The sequence below is a fragment of the Aquarana catesbeiana genome, linkage group LG05 (genome assembly GCF_042186555.1).
Source record: "Aquarana catesbeiana isolate 2022-GZ linkage group LG05, ASM4218655v1, whole genome shotgun sequence".
Classification (NCBI taxonomy): Eukaryota; Metazoa; Chordata; class Amphibia; order Anura; family Ranidae; genus Aquarana; species Aquarana catesbeiana.
Window position 1 is genome coordinate 634,235,005 of NC_133328.1, and position 21,523 is coordinate 634,256,527.

Consider the following 21,523-nt stretch of genomic DNA (forward strand, 5'->3'; position numbering starts at 1 on the left):
CACTATGGAGATGTCACTTGTCACGCTGCCTGGCTGCCAGCAGATGGAGGAGGGTGGAACAGCGGTGCGGGCAATGAGAGATGTCATCTCTCTCCCCCGCTGCCGCACCGCTGACATTACTCCTCGATATTTTCAAAAATGGCGCCGGGCAGCGTAATCACGCTACTGCGCATGCGCCGCCCAGCCGAGCACATAAGAGCTTTCCCGAGCCCGGCCGGCTTCGGAACGGCGCATGCGCAGTAGTGTGCGGTTCGCGGCCATCATTTCTAAGGGCACCGGTGCCCTTAATCGACTCAACGGGCAGCCTGAAGGGGGGGGTGGCCGCGAAGTCATCGCAGGAGCGGCGCCGCCCCTGCCCCACTGCCACCCCGAGGCCTGGCCTCGGTGGCCTTGTGGTAAATCCGGCACCGGTGGTGTCTACTTTCCAAAATGGGGTCATTTGGGGGGGCTTGTGCTATCTTGGCATTTTATGGCCTTCAAAACTGTGATTGGTAGTGAGGAGTGAATCAAAAATTTACGCCCTTATAAATCCTGAAGGCAGCGATTGGTTTTCGGGGCCCTGTATGCAGCTAGGCTCCCAAAAAGTCCCACACATGTGGTATCCCCGTACTCAGGAGAAGCAGCAGCATGTATTTTGGGGTGTAATTCCACATATGCCCATGGCATGTTTGAGCTATATATCATTTAGTGACAACTTTGTGCAAAAACAAAAATTGTCACTTTCCTGCAACTTGTGTCAAAATATAGAATAGTCCATGGACTCAACATGCCACTCAGCAAATAGCTTGGGGTGTCTACTTTCCAAAATGGGGTCATTTGGGGGGGTTGTGCCATCTGGGCATTTTATGGCCTTCAAAACTGTGATAGGTAGTGAGGAGTGAAATCAAAACTTTACGCCCTTAGAAATCCTGAAGGCGGTGCTTGGTTTTCGGGCTTTGTACACGGCTAGGCTCCCAAAAAGTCCCACACATGTGGTATCCCCATACTCAGGAGAATCAGCAGAATGTATTTTGGGGTGCAATTCCACATATGCCCATGGCCTGTGTGAGCAATATATCATTTAGTGACAACTTTTTGTACATTTTTTTTTTGTCATTATTCATTCACTTGGGACAAAAAATAATATTCAATGGGCTCAACATGCCTCTCAGCAATTTCCTTGGGGTGTCTACTTTCCAAAATAGGGTCATTTGGGGGGTTTTGTACTGCCCTGCCATTTTAGCACCTCAAGAAATGACATAGGCAGTCATAAATTAAAAGCTGTGTAAATTCCAGAAAATGTACCCTAGTTTGTAGACGCTATAACTTTTGCGCAAACCAATAAATATATGCTTATTGACATTTTTTTACCAAAGACATGTGACGAATACCTTTTGGCCTAAATGTATGACTAAAATTGAGTTTGTTGGATTTTTTTTATAACAAAAAGTAGAAAATATCATTTTTTTCAAAATCTTCGGTCTTTTTCCGTTTATAGCGCAAAACATAAAAACCGCAGAGGTGATCAAATACCATCAAAAGAAAGCTCTATTTGTGGGAAGAAAAGGATGCAAATTTCGTTTGGGTACAGCATTGCATGACCGCACAATTAGCAGTTAAACGACGCAGTGCCAAATTGTAAAAAGTGCTCTGGTCAGGAAGGGGGAGTAAATCCTTCCGGGGCTGAAGTGGTTAAAGACCATGTATATTGTACTTTAGCACATTAACAGTACATAATCCAAGGGGTAAATTGCACAGGCATATCATGTGTCAAGCAGAATTCTGAGGTGCAGGTGGTAGAGGACCATAGAGGGGTGTTATCATGAAATACTGGATAATCCAGCCTAGAGGTCACCAGATCCCAAATCCTTTTGTGCTGAAATGAGAGTTTGGAGTGATGAGGAGATGTCACCGTGCCCTTTAGCCCTCTCAGTATGTCACAGAAGGGGTGTGGGAAGCGTGAGTCTGTCTGTTTGGATACTAAGGCCAGATACCTATGTCTATCTGATTTGTCTATGTGATAGAAATGTGATAGTTGTGCGGCTAAGTATTAGGTCCCAACATCAGGGACAGCAAGGCCCCCCAGTGACGTTGGGCACTCTATTGTCTTCCATGAGAGTCTGTGTCTACCTGGTCCCCATATAAAAGATTGTAGAAGCATGTCCATAATTTTAAAGTATTTGAGGGGAATGTATATTGGGGAATGTCATATCACATATAAGATTTTTGGTAAAAGTATCATTTTGACCAGGCCTATACGACCCATCACACCCACCGGTAATCTGGCCATTGTTTGCATTTCAGATTTAATGAATGGGACTAGGGGTTCCACATTTTGGGGGATGAAGTCTGTCAGTGACCTGGAGATCTGTATACCCAAGTGTTTAAGAGTGCTCACTCTTACTAAAGGTAAGTCAGCCTGTTCTTTTGTTGGGGGGAATATATCAATGGGAAGAATTTGGGACTTGTCTCAGTTCATTTTGAGCCCAGAGAACCTGCCAAAATTCTTGATAACCTGCAGGGCCATTTGGAGGGAGGGACCCGAGTCTGAGAGATATAGAATCATATCATTGGCGTATAGCCCGACCCTTACCTTCATTGTGCCTGAAGCTATACCGTGGATATCCGGATGTTCTCTAAGCGCCACTGCCAGGGGTTCCACTGTCAGCGCATACAGTAGAGATGAAATGGGACATCCCTGCCGCATCCCCCGTGAAAGTGGGAAGGCAGCAGAGGTCCATCCATTAGCCACAACTCCAGCCTGAGGTGCATTATATAAAATAGTGAGACACTTAACAAAGTTTGGACCAAACCCATACCTATGTAGACAATGCCATAGGTACTGCCATTCCACCGTGTCGAATGCCTTGGCTGCATCAAGGGAGACAACTACTCTGGATCCTATTTGCTGGTGAGAGGCCTGGACGTTACATAGTTACATAGTAGGTGAGGTTGAAAAAAGACACACGTCCATCAAGTCCAACCTATGTGTGTAATTATATGTCAGTATTACATTACATATACCTGTATATTGCGGTCATTCAGGTGATTATCTAATAGTTTCTTGAAGCTATCAATGCTCCCCGCTGAGACCACCGCCTGTGGAAGGGAATTCCACATCCTTGCCGCTCTTACAGTAAAGAACCCTCTACGTAGTTTAAGGTTAAATGTCTTTTCTTCTAATTGTAATGAGTGGCCCCGAGTCTTATTAAACTCTCTTCTGTGAAAAAGTTTTATCCCTATTGTGGGGTCACCAGTACAGTATTTGTAAATTGAAATCATATCCCTTCTCAAGCGTCTCTTCTCCAGAGAGAATAAGTTCAGCGCCCGCAACCTTTCCTCATAACTAAGATCCTCCAGACCCTTTATTAGCTTTGTTGCCCTTCTTTGTACTCGCTCCATTTCCAGTACATCCTTCCTGAGGACTGGTGCCCAGAACTGGACAGCATACTCCAGGTGCGGCCAGACCAGTGTCTTGTAGAGCGGGAGAATTATCGTTTTATCTCTGCAGTTGATCCCCCTTTTAATGCATGCCAATATTCTGTTTGCTTTATTAGCAGCAGCTTGGCATTGCATGCCATTGCTGAGCCTATCATCTACTAGGACCCCCAGGTCCTTTTCCATCCTAGATTCCCCCAGAGGTTATCCCCCCAGTGTATAGATTGCATTCATATTTTTGCCACCCAAATGCATTATTTTACATTTTTCTACATTGAACCTCATTTGCCATGTAGTCGCCCACCCCATTAATTTGTTCAGATCTTTTTGCAAGGTTTCCACATCCTGCGGAGAAGTTATTGCCCTGCTTAGCTTAGTATCGTCTGCAAATACAGAGATTGAACTGTTTATCCCATCCCCCAGGTCATTTATGAACAAATTAAATAGGATTGGTCCCAGCACAGAACCCTGGGGAACCCCACTACCCACCCCTGACCATTCCGAGTACTCCCCATTTATCACCACCCTCTGAACTCGCCCTTGTAGCCAGTTTTCAATCCATGTACTCACCCTATGGTCCATGCCAATGGACCTTATTTTGTACAGTAAACGTTATTGGAAACTGTGTCAAATGCTTTTGCAAAATCCAGATACACCACGTCTACGGGCCTTCCTTTATCTAGATGGCAACTCACCTCCTCATAGAAGGTTAATAGATTGGTTTGGCAAGAACGATTCTTCATGAATCCATGCTGATTACTGCTAATGATATCGTTCTTATTACTAAAATCTTGTATATAGTCCCTTATCATCCCCTCACGTTCATGAAGAGGCGTCTGGTGTTAAATGCAGTGTTTTTGGCTGGTATAAAGCCTGTTAGGTCAGGGTGTATGAGGGAGAGGATAACCTTATTTAGACACAGGGCTAGGATTTTGGCCAATATTTTGATGGCTGTTTATAGGAGTGAAATAGGCCTATATGATTCAGGTAGGTGGGGATCTTTGCCTGGTTTAGGGATGAGGACTATGATGACTTCACGCATGCATTCATAGAGAGCGTTAGCCTTAAATATTGCTTGGTATAAGGTGAGAAGTCTAGGGATAAGGGTTTCTGAAAAACGAGCATAAAATTCAATTGGCAATCCATCGGAGCCTGGGGAGTTAGCATTGGCAAACTGGGAGATAGCGAGTTTAATGTCATCTGCGGATAAAGGGACCTCAAGCATCTCAACTTGTTCTGCATTTAATTTAGGTAGTGTAAGGGCATCAAACAGATTTTTGAGGTCTTGTATGGGGTAATTTACCTCGGATATGTATACTTCCTTAAAGAATCTTTCGAATTCCTTAACTATCAATGCAGGATCTGTAATATTACCCACCGTGGCTGATTTCAGGGTGATAAGCACTGTGGGTCTGGAGTCAAGGTGTGCCAGATAAGCCAATAGCTTACCTGGGCGTTCCCTGTGCTCGAAAGCCTTTTGTTTACTGAAGAACATCTTATATCTAGCCCGCTCCTGACACATCTGATCAACCGCCCTGGTTTGCAGCTTCAGCTGTGCCAGTGTGGCTGGTGTAGGGGATGTCACATAGTCAGTTTCTGTTTCCGCTAGTTGTGCTATAGCTTGAGTATAGGTAAGTTTAGAATTTCTCCTAAACCTGGATATACATTCAGTGAGCAGCTTTCTAGCATGTTTTTTAAACGATTCCCACTCACTCAGTGGAGTGGAAGTGCCAGTGTTATTTTGAAAAAAGAATCCCCATTCCAGGACTAACCTATCTGTGTCAGGGAGTATGTTTAACCAAAAGGGCTTTAGCCTCCAATTCGGGGGGATGGGGGGGGTCGGCATAAGATGTCAGTTCAACCCAAAAGGAAGAATGGTCAGAGAGTAGTCTGGGGCCAAATCCGGCATTATGTAGCCTGGGAGTTAGATTGGCGGATATCCACACATGGTCTATACGGGACATGGAAGAATGGGAACTAGAGAAGCAGGAGTAGGTTTGGCGCTTTGGGTAGAGGTGTCGCCAGGTGTTCACCAAGTCAAAACTTGTCATTAGTCTGCTAAACCTAGTATCATGATCTGGTAGGGGTGGTTGTGAGGCCTGTCCCAGGCAGTCAAGGGAGGGATTGGTCACCATATTAAAGTCTCCTAGCCATATTGCCGGTACACCCGGGTATTTAGCCATAAAAGAGAATCCCTCACTGACAATGATGGAATTAAAAGGCGAGGGAATATACCAAGCACGTATTAATATGGGGTCACCCGCTATTTTGGCATGCAACAGCACATATCTGCCCTGGGGGTCTAACACCACAGATTGTATCTCAAAGGGTACTGACTTAGCCACCAGCACTGAGACACCCCTCTCAGTGTATGAGGTATGGGTGGCATGGTAAGCCCAACCAATCCAGGGGTGCTGCAGCGCTAGCTGTAGGTGTCCCTGTACATGGGTCTACACTAGTATAATCACATCAGCCCTTTGATTTTTAAGGAATGAAAACACTGCGGTGCGTTACAGTTTATCACCCAGTCCACGGACATTCCACGTCAGGCACTTCAACCTAGCCATAGGCACAGCATAATGAAGTGGGCAAGCCGGGTAGGCTCGCTCATCCCTATCTTGTGTTGGCGTTGTAATGCGCCTGTGCAAGTGTATCCATAGTGTAATAAATCATTAGACATCAGCATATTAATGGTCATATTTGTGCAAAAAATATGTGCGATAGACTGATCTTTTGCTTTTAAAGGTCTTTTTGACCCCAGATCTCTCTATAACGAGGACCTTTCATCCGTATTTCTATTACAAAGTGTAGGGTTGCACTGATAGCGATACTAGTATTGGTATCGGTTGCCGATACCGAGCATTTGCACAAGTACTTGCACTTGTGCAAATGCTCCCATGCTTAACCTGATACCTCCAGATCTTCAGCCCTCCTCCAGATATAAAGACATCGCGCGAGGGAGTTGGAGGCGTTGTTCTATCAGATTACCGCTACCCATCAGATTGTGTAACGGAAGTGACGTTCCGACCAAAAAATACTTACTGCGCATGCGCTCCAACATGCGTTCCATGGTGCGCTATACGTTCTACACACTTCTCCACTCCACTACCAACAGAGCCCATCAGGTTGTTTGACAACAGCAGCAGTGGACATCTTACTACACCCAGCTAGGTCTTGAACTTTTTTAGCAATAAAGTGAGCGTATATAAAGAAATATAGTATATTGACATCTGTGATACTGTTTGGCTGTTTAATTTTGAAAGCCTAAAGGTTAAGCGCTGAGCAGTTTGAGGTGTACCAACATGGCCTCCGCCACCTTCCTACTGCTGGCTAGGGATGAGCTTCGAGTTTGAGTCAAACTCATGTTCGACTCAAACATTGGCTGTTCGCCAGTTCTCCAAACAGCGAACAATTTGGGGTGTTCGCGGCAAATTCGAAAGCTGCGGAACACTCTTTAAAAGTCTATGGGAGAAATCAAAAGTGCTAATTTTAAAGGCTTATATGCATGGTCTGTTTTTTCGGGAGCAGTGATTTTAATAATGCCTAAACTGAAACAATAAAAGTGTAATATTCCTTTAAATTTCATACCTGGGGGGTGTCTATAGTAGGCCTGTAAAGGGGCGCATGTTTCCCGTGTTTGAGACAGTCTGACAGCAAAATGACATTTCAAAGGAAAAAAAGTCATTTAAAACTACTCGCGGCTATTAATGAATTGCCGGTCCGACAATACACATAAAAGTTCATTGATAAAAACGGCTTCGGAATTCTCCACAGGGGAACCCCGAACCAAAATTAAAAAAAAAAAAAATGACGTGGAGGGTCCCACTAAATTCCATACCAGGCCCTTCAGGTCTGGTATGGATATTAAGGGGAACCCCGCGCCAAAATTTAAAAAAAAAATGGCGTGGGGTCACCCCAAAAATCCATACCAGACCCTTATCCGAGCACGCAACCTGGCAGGCCGCAGGAAAAGAGGGGGGACGAGAGAGCGCCCCCCTCCTGAACCGTACCAGGCCACAGGCCCTCAACATTGGGAGGGTGCTTTGGGGTAGCCCCCAAAACACCTTGTCCCCATGTTGATGGGGATAAGGGCCTCATCCCCACAACCCTTGCCCGCTGGTTGTGGGGGTCTGCGGGTGGGGGGCTTATCGGACTCTGGAAGCCCCCTTTAACAAGGGGACCCTCAGATCCTGGCCCTCCCCCTGTGTGAAATGGTAAGGGGGTACAAAAGTACCCCTACCATTTCACAAAAAAATGTCAAAAATGTTAAAAATGACAAGAGACAGTTTTTGACAATTCCTTTATTTAAATGCTGAGATGTTTTATCAGCTTACCGCTACACGTCAGATCATAAAGTGTTTGGAACGCATAGCACCGTAGAATGCATGTTGGAACGCATAGAGCATGCGCAGTAAGTATTTTTTGGTCGGAACATCACTTCCGTAACACGATCTGATGGGTAGCGCTATTCTGATAGAACAGCGTCACTTGCTCATTCCCGGAACTCTGTGGGCAAAGAGAAGACAGAGGGAGTCAGCGTCAACATTTAACACATTGGCAGCTAGCAGGTAAGCTGGTCTGGGGCAGGGGCGCAGCTGCTATGTTTTCCTAAGACAAATATGCGGGTGTTCCATCAGAATCAGTGACCCATCAGATTTGGTAACGGAAGTGACGTTCCATCAGAACACCGCAGTGACCATCTTGGTGCACCCTGCTCATATAGTGAAATACAGCATTTTAAAATCCATGAGACATGTTTTTGTTTTGATATTGAATTTGAAAAGCAGCGTCAAGAAAGCTGATCTCACAGGTTTTGTAATCTGACAGAACACTGCTGCTTTTAAAATTCAACATCAAAATAATCTCACGGGTTATAAAATACTGTATTTGAACCATATAAGTTCAGTTTACTGCTAAAATAAGTCTGAAATTCAAGACTTGGCTGGGTGTAACAAGATATCCGCTGCTGCCTTCTGACTGCAGGCTTACTGCGGCCGAGTACAGGGTACCAAGATGGGGGTCGCAGTGCTCACTTTCGTTACCTTATCTGACAGGTCGCCGATTCTGACGGAACACCAGCACATTTGTCTTGGAAAGACAAACTATATTATTTAAAATAAATAATTAAAAAAAGGTATAGCCTCTTAGCTGCACACTCTGGAACCAACAAAATAAAAATTAAAATGTAAAAATCAATTAAATAATTAAAGTGAGCAGCCCGTAGTGTAACCATAAGGTCAAATGTGAAAATAGAAATTAATAAATTTCATACCGAGATCAATAAACCAAATCATGGGATATAAATTACTCATATTAACATATGCAGAACATAAACATATGCAGAAAAAGAAAGAAAAGACGCTCATAGTGTAGCTTGAAGCCGTATATTTTAAAAAAGTACTGGAGACATCAGACGTGCTGACAAAATGCGTCGGATTATGTACGTGATACGTCACTTCCGCCATCGTGGTTGGAGCGCAGGTGGAGCGCAACTTGGCGTACCGGCTTCATTTTATGTATTTTTAATGGAATGAGTACATTTTTCAAATAAACGGCTACAAGCTACACTATGAGGAGCTTTTCTTTCTTTTTCTGATCTACAAATCTCGTTTTGGCCATATCGTTGGGGAGAGACGCCTATACTGGGTGGGGACATCATGATATACATTCTCTGCTTATTTGACACCTGTCATGGGTGTCAGATCTATCCGGTGAGTAGGATGTTTGCCTAGATTGGTGGAGGACGGCACCTTTCCCATTCCCAGAATTGTATTTTCACCGTTCACTGGATTAAAGAATCGTTTGGTGGCGGTTCATTATAATTTCGTTATAATTTCATTGTTGTATTTACAAAGTTCATTTATATCATTTGTCACATGCATATGTTTATATGAGTAATTTATATCACGTGATTTGGTTTATTGAGTGCGGTATGAAATTTTATTAATTTCTATTTTATAATATTTAAAAGTTGCAGTGAGGCCAATCTGTGCCCTTCAGTTATGCCAATCAGATTTGCCTTTTAGTGCCACTGTAAAAAAAAGGTAATCAGTATCGGCGAGTACTTGAAAAACAACTATTGGTACTTGTACTCTTAAAAAAGTGGTATTGGTGCAACCCTAACAATGTGTTTATGTTTGCAATTTTTACATTCCTTGTAATAGAAATAAACATGATAAAAAATTTAAACAAAAAATAAAACAAATAAGAAAAAAAAAGTAAAGTTCCCCCATCCTTCCGTGTTCGCGCACAGAAGCGAACGCATTCATAGGTTGTACAGGCATATGTAAACGGTGTTCGCACCACACATGTGAGATATCCCTGTGAACGTTAGAGTGAGAGCAATAATCCAAGCGCTAGATCTCCTCTGTAGCTCTAAACAAGTAACCTGTAAAAAATATCGCTGGTAACCTGTAAAAAGCGTCGCCCATGGAGATTTTTACATACCAGAGTTTGTTGCCATTCCATGAGCGTGCGGAACTTTAAAGCGTGACATGTTAGGTATCTATTTACTCGGCGTAACATCATCTTTCATATTTTGCAAAAAAATTAGGGTATATATTGTGGGTTTTTTTCATTAAAGTGTATTTTTTTTAAAAAATGCATTTGAAAAAACGCTGCGCAAATACCGTGTAACATAAAAAATTGCAATGATCGCCATTTCATTCCCTAGGAGTAAAAAAAAACAAAAAAAACAAGGAATAGGGGCGCCTCTGCGTATATATCGTAAAACAATTTATTAAAACAATAATATCCACTCACATGAAGGAAAGAGGAGTAGCATTCAGGTCCATAATCTGGGCTGAGAAGATGATGGTGTGGGACTGTAGGTCACAGCAGTTCCAGTGTGGCTGACACTCCATCAGATCCAGACAGGCAGGAGTGGAGATGACTGAGCACAATACAATCTAATGTAGTTCGGTATTCCTGGCTAGGGATGAGCTTCGAGTTCGAGTCGAACCCATGTTTGACTCGAACATCGGCTGTTCGATCGTTCGCCGAATTGCGAACGATATGGGCGTTCGCGCCAAATTCGTGTGGCGCGTCACGGCCCATAATTCACTGCGGCATCGCAGTGCATTGCTGGCTGATGATTGGCCAAGCATGCACTATGACCCGCATGCTTGGCCGCCGTCAGTAGAGAGAGCTGTAATTGCCCAAAGCCAAGGTGGCTTTGGCCAATTATGGCTCAGGCGGCCCTGTGTAGTGTGTTCTGGCGTGCTGAGAGAGAGACAGTATCATTTCATTCGAGTTAGCTAGATTAGGCAGGACAGTCAGTGAGTTAGCTGCACTCACAGTGTATTGTGTATATATATATATATATATATATGCATCCCAGCTGTTGCATATATATATATATATATATATATATATATATATATATATATATATATATATATATATATATGTATATATATACTGTATTCAGTTTAGCTTGATCCGTTCCTGTTATCTTCCTACTGACAGGCAGGCTTGTCTTGTTACAGTATTTACAGCTACCTGAAGAAAATTGCTGGTGTTCTTTTGATCCTATTAGTACCACAGTCAGGCAGCTAGACTATTTACAGTTAGTGTAGTGCGTCCTCCTCACAGTGTTCAGCTAAACCTACAAGTTATTTTTTGGCGAGTTCTGCACAGTGTTCACCTAAAGCTACCTGTGGAAGGTTGGTGGTGTTTTTCTGATCCTGTCACTACCGCAGGCAGCTAAATAAGCTACAAGTTAGTGTAGTGCGAGCTATGCACAGTGTTCATCTAAAGCTACCTGTAGAAGGTTGGTGGTGTTCTCATACTACAGGCAGGCAGTTGATTTTGCTAGCTGCAGGCTGCAGTATCAGTATAATTATATATATATTAGCCTTTTTTTTCGGCAGCTGGCCGTGTTGAGCCGCAACATGTGGAAGACTTGGTCGAGTGGATGACCAAGCCATCCTCATCCTCCTCATCCTCTCTCACTCATGCTCAGGGTACTTTGTCTGGCAAAGCAGCGGCCTCTGCCCTCAGCTCAATGTCATCAGTGACTCCTTCCCTAGCCCCACCATGTCCTCCTGAGGAGTCCCTCGAATTGTTTGACCACACTGTTGGGTACATGCTCCAGGAGGATGCCCAGCGTTTGGAAGGCTCTGATGATGATCCTCAGCTAGATGAAGGCAGTAACGTGAGCATGGACTGAGGGGGTGCCCAAGAAGGACAGCAATCTGGCAGTCTTGCTCCCCCTGCTGCAGCATACTGCCAGGTTTGCTCCAGTGATGAGGAGGGAGGGGATGATGAGGTCACCGACTCAACGTGGGTGCCTGATAGGAGAGAGGAGGTGGCACATCACCAACGAGGCAGGATGCCCTCCAGGGGCCAGTCTAAGGGCAGCACACTGACTGCATCACATCCCAAAGCTCCGCATGTGCAGGGCGCTGCAGTCTCTGCGCATTATTCAAAAAGTTCTTTGGTGTGGGCCTTTTTTGAGACGAGTGCATCAGATCGCACCGCTGCTATTTGCAACATATGTCTCAAGCGTATCTGTTAAACTTCCACGTAACAGACAGGTGAGCCTGATGTAGCAGGGGGAGGCCTCCCTTATGTTTCTGGTTCCCGGCCCCTGGTAGTATGGACAGGAGGCACGGGAGCACAGAATGGTATGAGAGCCTGGCGGGTTAGCTGCAGGAGGATCCCAGTAAAGGTGGTTATTGAGATCACCAGTCAACTGAAGCACAGGCAGCAGGTGCAGAGCAGGAGTGGAGCAAGCAGGTCAGGTCACAGGCAGAGGTCCGAAACAGGCAGGCAACGTGGTACAGAGGAGCAGGCAGATCGTAGTCAGGACAGTTCGGGATCAGTGGCAGGCAGCAAGCAAGGAGAATCAAAGACAGGCCGGTGGTCAGGAGATCAGGTTCAAAATAGGAAGCAGGAAGCAGGTGCAGGGGTACAGGGAGCTGAAGATCGGACAGCACCGAGCCCCCTGTGCAGACAGCCTAAATAAGCAGATTGGTGCCAAACGCCGGGCGCGCGTCCCCGCACACACGCAAGCGCCCACACGCCAGCACCCGCGGCGACGAGCACGGGAACGCACATGCCGACGCGCCCCAACGCACACCAGCAGCGCGTCTGCCCAAGGGAACTCTCTGACAGTATCTCACGTGGCCAAAACATCTCCCGCTTGGGTACCACATGCTTGACCAGACATATGTTGACCTGCCATGCAGTTCGTTGGCAAGCGTATCTAAAAGACCCACACCAAAGAACAAAGAGGACCTCTCCTTGCTCCTTATCAGCTGAGATCTCCAACCCCACTATACCTTCAGTCCTCTCTGAGACCTGCACTGAGAGGAATGAAGGTGTAGAATTAGGCGTGTCACAGCCAAGTACTTGTGGGCAATCTGCTTTCAGTACACCGACGTCAGATTGTACCAGGCAAATTTCCCTGCCCCAGCTGCTGCATCGCCGAAAGAAGTTTGCTCCCAGCCATCCACATGCCCAGTGGTTGAATGCTAGCTTGGCAAAATTGCTAGCACTTCAACTGCTGCCTTTTCAGTTGGTAGACTCTGCACCCTTCCGTGAGTTTGTGGAATGTGCGATTCCTCAGTGGCAGGTACCCAAATGCCACTTTTTTTCACGGAAGGCGATTCCGGCTCTCTACCGACATGTGGAAGGCAATGTCCATGCCTCGCTGGACAGGGCGGTCAGAGGTAAGGTGCATATTACCGCTGACTCATGGTCCAGCAGGCATGGACAGGGACATTACCTAAGTTTCACAGCGCATTGGGTGACTCTGCTGGCAGCTGGGAAGGATGCAGGACAAGGTGCAGTAGTGTGGAGGTTGTTCCGCCACCACGCCTCCAAAATGCCACTACTAAAGATTGTGACACACCTCACTCCTCCACCCCCTCCTCTTCTTCTTCCTCCATGGCCTCTTCCTGTGCTTTGTCCTCGGAACCAGCGGTGCTCCGTAGGCATTCAAGGGGCTACGCATGTACGCAGGCCAAAAGATGCCATGCGGTTCTTGAGCTGGTGTGCTTGGGGGACAGGAGCCACACTGGGGCAGAGGTTCTGTCAGCTTTGAAGGGGCAGGTTCAGAGGTGGTTGACACCACGCCAACTTAAGGCAGGAATGGTGGTTTGCGACAATGGCACCAACCTCCTCTCTGCCCTCCGACAGAAACAAATGACCCATGTGCCCTGTTTGGCTCACGTCCTTAACTTGGTGGTGCAGCAGTTCTTGGGCAGGTACCCAGGTTTACAGGATGTCCTGAGGCAGGCCAGGAAAGTCTGTGTGCATTTCCGCTGGTCATATAATGCCAGTGCTGGGCTGGCGGACCTCCAAAAGGAATTTAACCTGCCCAAGAACCGCCTAATCTGTGACATGCCCACCAGGTGGAACTCAACATTGGCCATGCTGCAGCGGCTGCACATGCAGCAGAGGGCCATCAATGAGTACCTGTGCGACTATGGCACCAGGACAGGGTCAGGGGAGCTTGTTTTTTTTTCCCCACGCCAGTGGGCCATGATCAGGGATGCATGCACTGTCCTGTCACCATTTGAGGAGGCCACGAGGATGGTGAGCAGTGACAGTGCATGCATCAGTGACACTGTCCCCCTTGTCCACCTGTTGGAGCACACACTGCATGGAATAATGGACAGGGCACTTGAGGCAGAACAGAGGCAGGAAGAGGAGGACTTCCTTAGCTCTTAAGGCCCCCTTTATCCAGACAGTGCCCGCTGATCACACAGGAAGAGGAGGAGGAGGATTATGTCAGCATGGAGGTGGAGCCTGGCACTCAGCATCAGCAGCAGTCGTTAAGGGATCAGTCCCAAGAAACACATGGACTTGTACGTGGCTGGGAGGAGGTGGCTGCGGACCATGTCATCCTTAGTGACCCAGAGGACTCCGGACCGAATGCCTCAGCAAACCTACGCTGCATGGCCTCCCTGATCCTGCAAAGCCTGCGTAAGGATCCTCGTATTCGTGGTATCAAGGAGAAGGACCAATACTGGCTGGCAACCCTCCTTGATCCACGTTACAAGGGTAAGGTTGCGGACCTTATCTTGCCGTCGCAGAGGGAGCAGAGGATGAAACATCTTCGGGAGGCCTTGCAGAAAGGTTTGTGCAACGTGTTCCCAGAGACTGGGAGGTTACAAACTCCTGTTTCTGGACAACGTGTTGCTGAGGCTTCAGTCAGTCAATGAAGAAGCGGTGGAGAAGGTGGCCGTCTGACCGATGCGTTCAGACAATTTTTTAGTCTGCAGCCCCAAGGTATGATCGGTTCCAGCAACCATCGACAGCGTCCGTTTTACATGGTACAGGAATACCTAGGGGCAAGATCTGACTTGGACACCTTTACCACCAAAAATCCTCTGGGTTACTGGGTGTTGAGGATGGATCACTGGCCAGAGCTTGCACAGTATGCAATTGAGCTACTGGCCTGTCCTGCATTCAGCGTTCTTTTGGAACGCACATTCAGTGCTGCTGGAGGCTTTGTAACTGATCACAGGGTGCGTCTGTCCACCGACTTGGTCGATCGACTGACCTTCATAAAAATGAATCAGTCTTGGATTACCACCAGCTACCAAGCACCTGATGCTGATGTAATGAATAATTTTTTTTGAAATCTCAAATCCCTTCAAAGACTGCCTATGCTGATGCTGAGTTACTATCCTGAGTAATTATCCTGTTCCTCTTCAATGATCATGCTGATAGCTTGTAAGAACATTTTTGGTTCTGGGCGCCGTCACCAGTGCCTAAGGCCCAATTTTTCAGCCCGTTTAACAGGGGCGTGTAATTACAATTTTTGATGCAATACTTTGCAGCAGGGCTCGTTCCTGTGTTCCAACTAGAGTATCTGTGAGGGGTTGCAGTGTTGTGTCACCAGCACCAGTGTCTAAGGCCCAATTCTTCTGCCCCTGTTTAACAGGGGCGTGTAATTACAATTTTTGATCTAATATTTCATGGCAGGGCCTGTTTCTGTGCCCACTAAGAGCGAGTGAGGACTTTGTTGTGGCACCAGCACCACCACCACCACCAAAGGCCCAATTTTTCAGCCCCTGTGTAATTACAATTCTTGATCTAATATTTCACAGCAGGGCCCTTTGAGGGCTTACAGTGTTGTGGCCACAACAACACCTAAGGCCCAAATTTCTGCTGAGTATATAGGGCAGGCCCCTACTTTCAAACATCCAACTTACAAACGACTCCTACTTGCAAACGGAAGGAGACAACAGGAAGTGAGATGAAATCTCCCCCTAGGAAGGGAAATTCTCTCCTGTAAGAGTTAATATGGGAAAAACTTTTCTCCTTTCCACTGATGCTTTATCACCAATCCTTGTTTCACAAAAAACCCAAATTTTCAAAAACATTTGTCATTGGGACAAAAAGTGAGGTTCAATCTTCTGAAGAGGAGCACAGACAGCAAAACAAAATGTCACAGGGGTGATAACCCTTCCCTATGTTTTCCAAAAAGCTTAAAAAAGATTTTTTGGCTGGAGCTAAACATGTTAAAAATGTACCCGTTCAAAATTACAAACTGATTCTACTTAACAACAAACCTACAGTCCCTGTCTTGTTTGCACCGCCTGTATACTGCTGCTCAGAGTATATAGGGCCTGGTGGCCCCACACCTTTCCTTTTTTTAATTTGGGTGCGAGGTTCCCCTTAATATCCATACAAGACCCAAAGGGCCTGGTAATTGACTGGGGGTACCCATGCCGTTTGTCTCACTGATTTTCATCCATATTGCCAGGACACGACATTACATTAAACCCACAAGCAGTTTTAAATGACTTTTTTTCCTTTAAAAATGACATTTTGTGCCGGGACTGTTCTAAGCACGGGAAACACGCGCCACTTTACAGGCATACTATAGACACCCCCCAGGTACGATATTTAAAGGAATATTTCACTTTTTTTTTTTTTACTTTAAGCATCATTAAAATCACTGCTCATGAAAAAACAGACATTTTTAAAAGTTTTTTATTGCATTGATACATGTCCCCTGGGGCAGGACCCGGGTCCCCAAACCCTTTTTAGGACAATACCATGAAAATTAGCCATTAAAATTAGCACTTTTGATTTTGAACGTTCGAGTCCCATAGACGTCAATGGGGTTCTAACGTTCGTGCGAATTTTCGGTCCGTTCGCAGGTTCTGGTGCAAACCGAACCAGGGGGGGGGTGTTCGGCTCATCCCTATTCCTGGCAGATACCTGTAGCAATCCGGTAGGGAGGAGGGAAAACAGTCTGGTGCTGACAAGGGTGTCAGTGAGGGGGGGAGGGGGTAGACATACGGACGGATGGCTGAGCCGTGCCCCCACAGTGTTCGCACTGCCTCTGTGTTATGGAGGGAGACACGACCGTGTATGCAGATTGATATTGATATTCTCTAGAGTCTCTGCTAAAAATATATACAGTATATATAAACATTCGGGGGTTATAAGTAATTTTCTAGCAAAAAATACTGATTTAAACTTGTAAATAAAAAAGTGCCAGAAAAGACTTTGTCCTCAAGTAGATAGACAATCTTCAAGGGTATGTCTGATGTCTTTGTACTACAAGTTGGCCTTAGGTGTCCTGTAACTACAGTATACAGTATTTCATGGAGTTTGTAAAGTGGCCCTCCCTTCGCTATAACAAATAGCTTAGATATTTACTGTGAGTTGCTCAATAGCTTATTACAAAAGGAAACATTTGTGAGCTGTGGGCTTTGTTGTGCCATATTGACAGTTGTACATGCAAGTCTTGGGCTTTACAATTGGCCATTATTATTAGGAAAACATTTACATAGGGAAAGTCAACTTTAACCTCCTGGGGTGAAGCCACAGGGGGGATGAAGGGCGGGGGAATAAGGACTTGTGTAGAACAGTAGCCATTAGCACTTGTTTTGGTGGAACTATTAAGAGATGGGATGCAAGGGCAAGTTGATTTGACAACATTGACATTGGAAGTGGGTTTTTGGATTCTTTTGTGTCCATTTTTTACCTTACTTATTTAATAATAAAGAACCACATACCATACTATAGTGATCCTCTTCATGTGACCTTTTGGTGAGCTATGGTTATCTATGAAGATGTCCTTATATTTTAGACGAGGAGGTATTTTAATTGATGAGGGAATTCCGGGGGTGTTTTTATTATCTTTCTCATTTCCATTACTGACAATGGTCACCTGGACTAATAAAGGAGTGCATTTCCTCGGCACAGATAGCAATAAAAATCAACAGGGAGTCTAACTCTTCCCCACTCCATCCAAAGCTAAAAAAATATATTGCCTTTTATTCAACAAAGGTGTCTATCAAAGAACGTTCCTCCTATCTAGCCAACCATGATCAGCTCAAGGATTGATATGACATGTCTGGACATCTTTGCTTGGATCGGATTGGGGAGAGTCAATCAGCCAGTGGGGTTCTTTCCAGATGGGGATATCAGCTAGGCTCCCCCACATATAGACACTGGCTTTACTTTTTTATACCATGAGAATTTGGTGGAACAATTGTTTGGCCTCTACCTTGTCATCTGTAGGAAGCATCAGAAGCTTTTTCATATTTCTTCCAAGCCAACACCACCATGTGAAGTACTTCTTGGTTCTTTGCCACTATTTTTTTCTATAATTACAGTTTTTCTATGGCCAAAAATTAGCTTTCTGAGGATTCAAACCCCTTATTTATTTTTTTTATATTATCTTCCTCTATGTGGGAAGACATCTGCCAGAGCCAGGAGAAAGGATCTAAGCTAGGTCCCTTCTTCCAGACATAGGAGCCCCGTAGGAAAACATGTTCTGCACTTATGGGCAGTGTGGACAAGGGTGACAAGCAGTCCAAGTGGTTACAGTGGCTCCTGTGGTGAGAATGCTGGATCTAAAGATCTATGCTAGATCCCTTCTTCCAGACATAGGCACCCCATAGGAAGCTTGTTCTGCACTGATGAGCAGTAAGGGCAAGGGTGACAGGAAGCCCAAGTGGTTATAGCAGGGCCATCTAATCCAGTGGGCACACCTGGGCACTGCCCAAGGGCCCCAGGTGCACATGGGGCCCCATCAGGATGGGCCCACCCCTAGAGAGATGCTGATGGCACTGGGGCACAAATACTCCCCCAGCTTTGCCTCATCTCTCCTACTGATTGCAACACATTAATCCCTCTCCTCTTCACTTGCTCTCTGGCCATGGCTCACTCCACCTTCTTTCCAGATGAGTTTCTTTTAATTATTTCTGCTACAAACAGGTCACCCTCTGCTTCTCCCTTTATCTACGCTTTCAGTTTGCTGTAAGTTGAACACTTTCACACGATCCAATCCTCCTCCCCTCTCCCCTGATAACACTATGTCCTCTCCTTTCCATAAATCTGCACTATAAACAACACTGGAGCCTCCGCTCTCAGCTCTGGGCATTTGGAAGAGATAGAAAGGGTGTAAGACCAGTGGCAGCTGGTGCACATAATTTTTGGGGGGCACAAACAAACTGAAAAATACTGAAAAAAAAAACATCAATTGCAGCCACTGTGCCCATCAAACGCTGCCACTGTGCCCATCAATTGCTGCCACTGTGCCCATCAAACGCAGCCACTGTGTCATCAAAATGCAGCCACTGTGCCATCAAAAGCTGCCACTGTGCCCATCAAAAGCTGCCACTGTTCTATCAAATGCTGCCACTGTGCTGTCAAATGCTGCCACTGTGTCCATCAATTGCTGCCACGCTGCCCATCGAATGCTGCCACTGTGCCATACAATGGCACCGCTGTGACCCCCCACTCACCGTCTGCCAGCCACTTACCCGGTCTCGGTGGGGCAGCGGATGACGGTGGTGAGAAGTGTCCTCCGAGAGGTGTCTTCATGTGTCTCTTCCCGTCCTCTCCTCCCATCTGGGGTCCTATCACAGCGCTTATTGTTTCAGCCAATCAGGTGATGGGTAACAGACCCAAGCACCTGATTGGTGGAGAGGCGGTTCAGTGTTAGGACAGCAAATATTCATTCGCTGTCCTAACACACCTGGGTAAACTGCGAGAGCCAAGCATGGTCACCTTTTTTGACGCCTATTAGAGCCTATGGCTCTAATCATGTGCTTCAAAAATACCCCCCGCCACTGTAATTTAGGTGCCCGGTGCCCGAAAAGGGGACAGGCGCCTGAGTAGGGGGTGGCATCAGTGGCCATGGATAGATTCATGTAATGCATGAATCTATCCATTGGTCATAGAAGGGGTGGCTGGAGAGAGGGTCCCTTATGGACACACTGCCACTGTGCAAGACAGATGAACGTGTGGACTGTCTTGCACCCTTTCTATGCCTGCTCACTTTTTATCTCTTCCAACTGTCCTGCAGCCTAACACATTTTCTGCAGTTATTTAAACTGCCCATAGCGTAACACACTCCCGATCCCTGTATTTTGAGCATAACACACTCGTGATCCCTGCATTCTGAGCAAAAGACACTCCCGATCCCTGCATTCTGAGCAAAACACACTCCTGATCCCTGTATTCTGAGCATAACACACTCCTGATCCCTGCATTCTGAGAAAAACACACTCCCGATCCCTGCATTCTGAGCATAACACACTCCCGATCCCTGCATTCTGAGCAAAACACACTCCCGATCCCTGCATTCTGAGCATAACACACTCCCGATCCCTGCATTCTGAGCAAAACACACTCCCGATCCCTGCATTCTGAGCAAAACACACTCCCGATCCCTGCATTCTGAGCAAAACACACTCCTGATCCCTGTATTCTGAGCATAACACACTCCTGATCCCTGCATTCTGAGAAAAACACACTCCCGATCCCTGCATTCTGAGCATAACACACTCCCGATCCCTGCATTCTGAGCAAAACACACTCCCGATCCCTGCATTCTGAGCATAACACACTCCCGATCCCTGCATTCTGAGCAAAACACACTCCCGATCCCTGCATTCTGAGCAAAACACACTCCCGATCCCTGCATTCTGAGCAAAACACACTCCCGATCCCTGCACTCTGAGAGCAAGCACTCCTGATCCCTGTATTCTGAGAGCAAGCACTCCTGATCCCTGCATTCTGAGAGCAAGCACTCCTGATCCCTGCATTCTGAGAGCAACACCCTCCTTAATCCTGCATTCTCAGCACAATGCACTACTTAACCCTGCATTCTGAGCGCAACACAAGCCTTAACACAACATTTTGAGCATAACGCACTGCTTTGATCTTTGACTTCATCAGTGATCTTTGACTTCATCAGTGATCTTTGACTTCATCAGTGTTGTTCAAGTAGGTCTCCATCTGTCTAAGGTTGCCTACCCCTGCCTTAGAGCCTTTTTCAATCCCTTTTGCTCACTCAGAGCCCCCCTAGATCCCTTTAGTTCCATGCACCAACTCATTCCCAACTGAGAAATATGTTTCCTCAGTCCCTTTCATTGTATCAAAAGTGAGACTTCCGGGGTCTTTTTACACCCCTGATATCTCACCAAAGACAACAGCGTTATGAAAAAAATGTAAGCAATTATTTTTTTTAAAAATCGTTTAAAAAAAAGGTCAAAATCAAACTAAAAGTTCTAATCAGCCTAAAAAGCCTTGCCCAATATGTAGCATAATTTAGCCACACACAATGTTTGCCACGCGTAGCATGCCGCAGATCACCATCTTCATTGTTGGAGCCCCAATGCATTATTTTGCCCAGGGGCCCATGATGCTATTAAGATGGTAGTGGGTTTTAGTGGCTCCTGTGGTGACAACGCTGGATTTAAGGATCTAAACTGGATCTAAGCTAGATCCCTTCTTCCAGACATAGGCACCCCATAGGAAGCTTGTTCTGAACTGATGGGCAATGAGGACAAGGGTGAGAAGCAGTCCAAGTAGTTACAATGCTGGATTTAAGGATCTAAGCTAGATCCCCTATATTACACTATACTATACACTAAACTATAATAGCAAAAGTATTGGGACGCCTGCCTTTACACACACACATGAACTTTAATAGCATCCCAGTGTTAGTCCGTAGGGTTCAATACCGTGTTTCCCCGAAAATAAGCCCGGGTCTTATATTAATTTTGGCAACAAAAGACACAGTAGGGCTTATTTTCGGGGTAGGTCTTATGTAATGTGCTGTCTTCTCTCCCCCTCTCTCTCTCCCTGCCTGACAGGAACCCCCAGTGTGAACCAAGTTAAA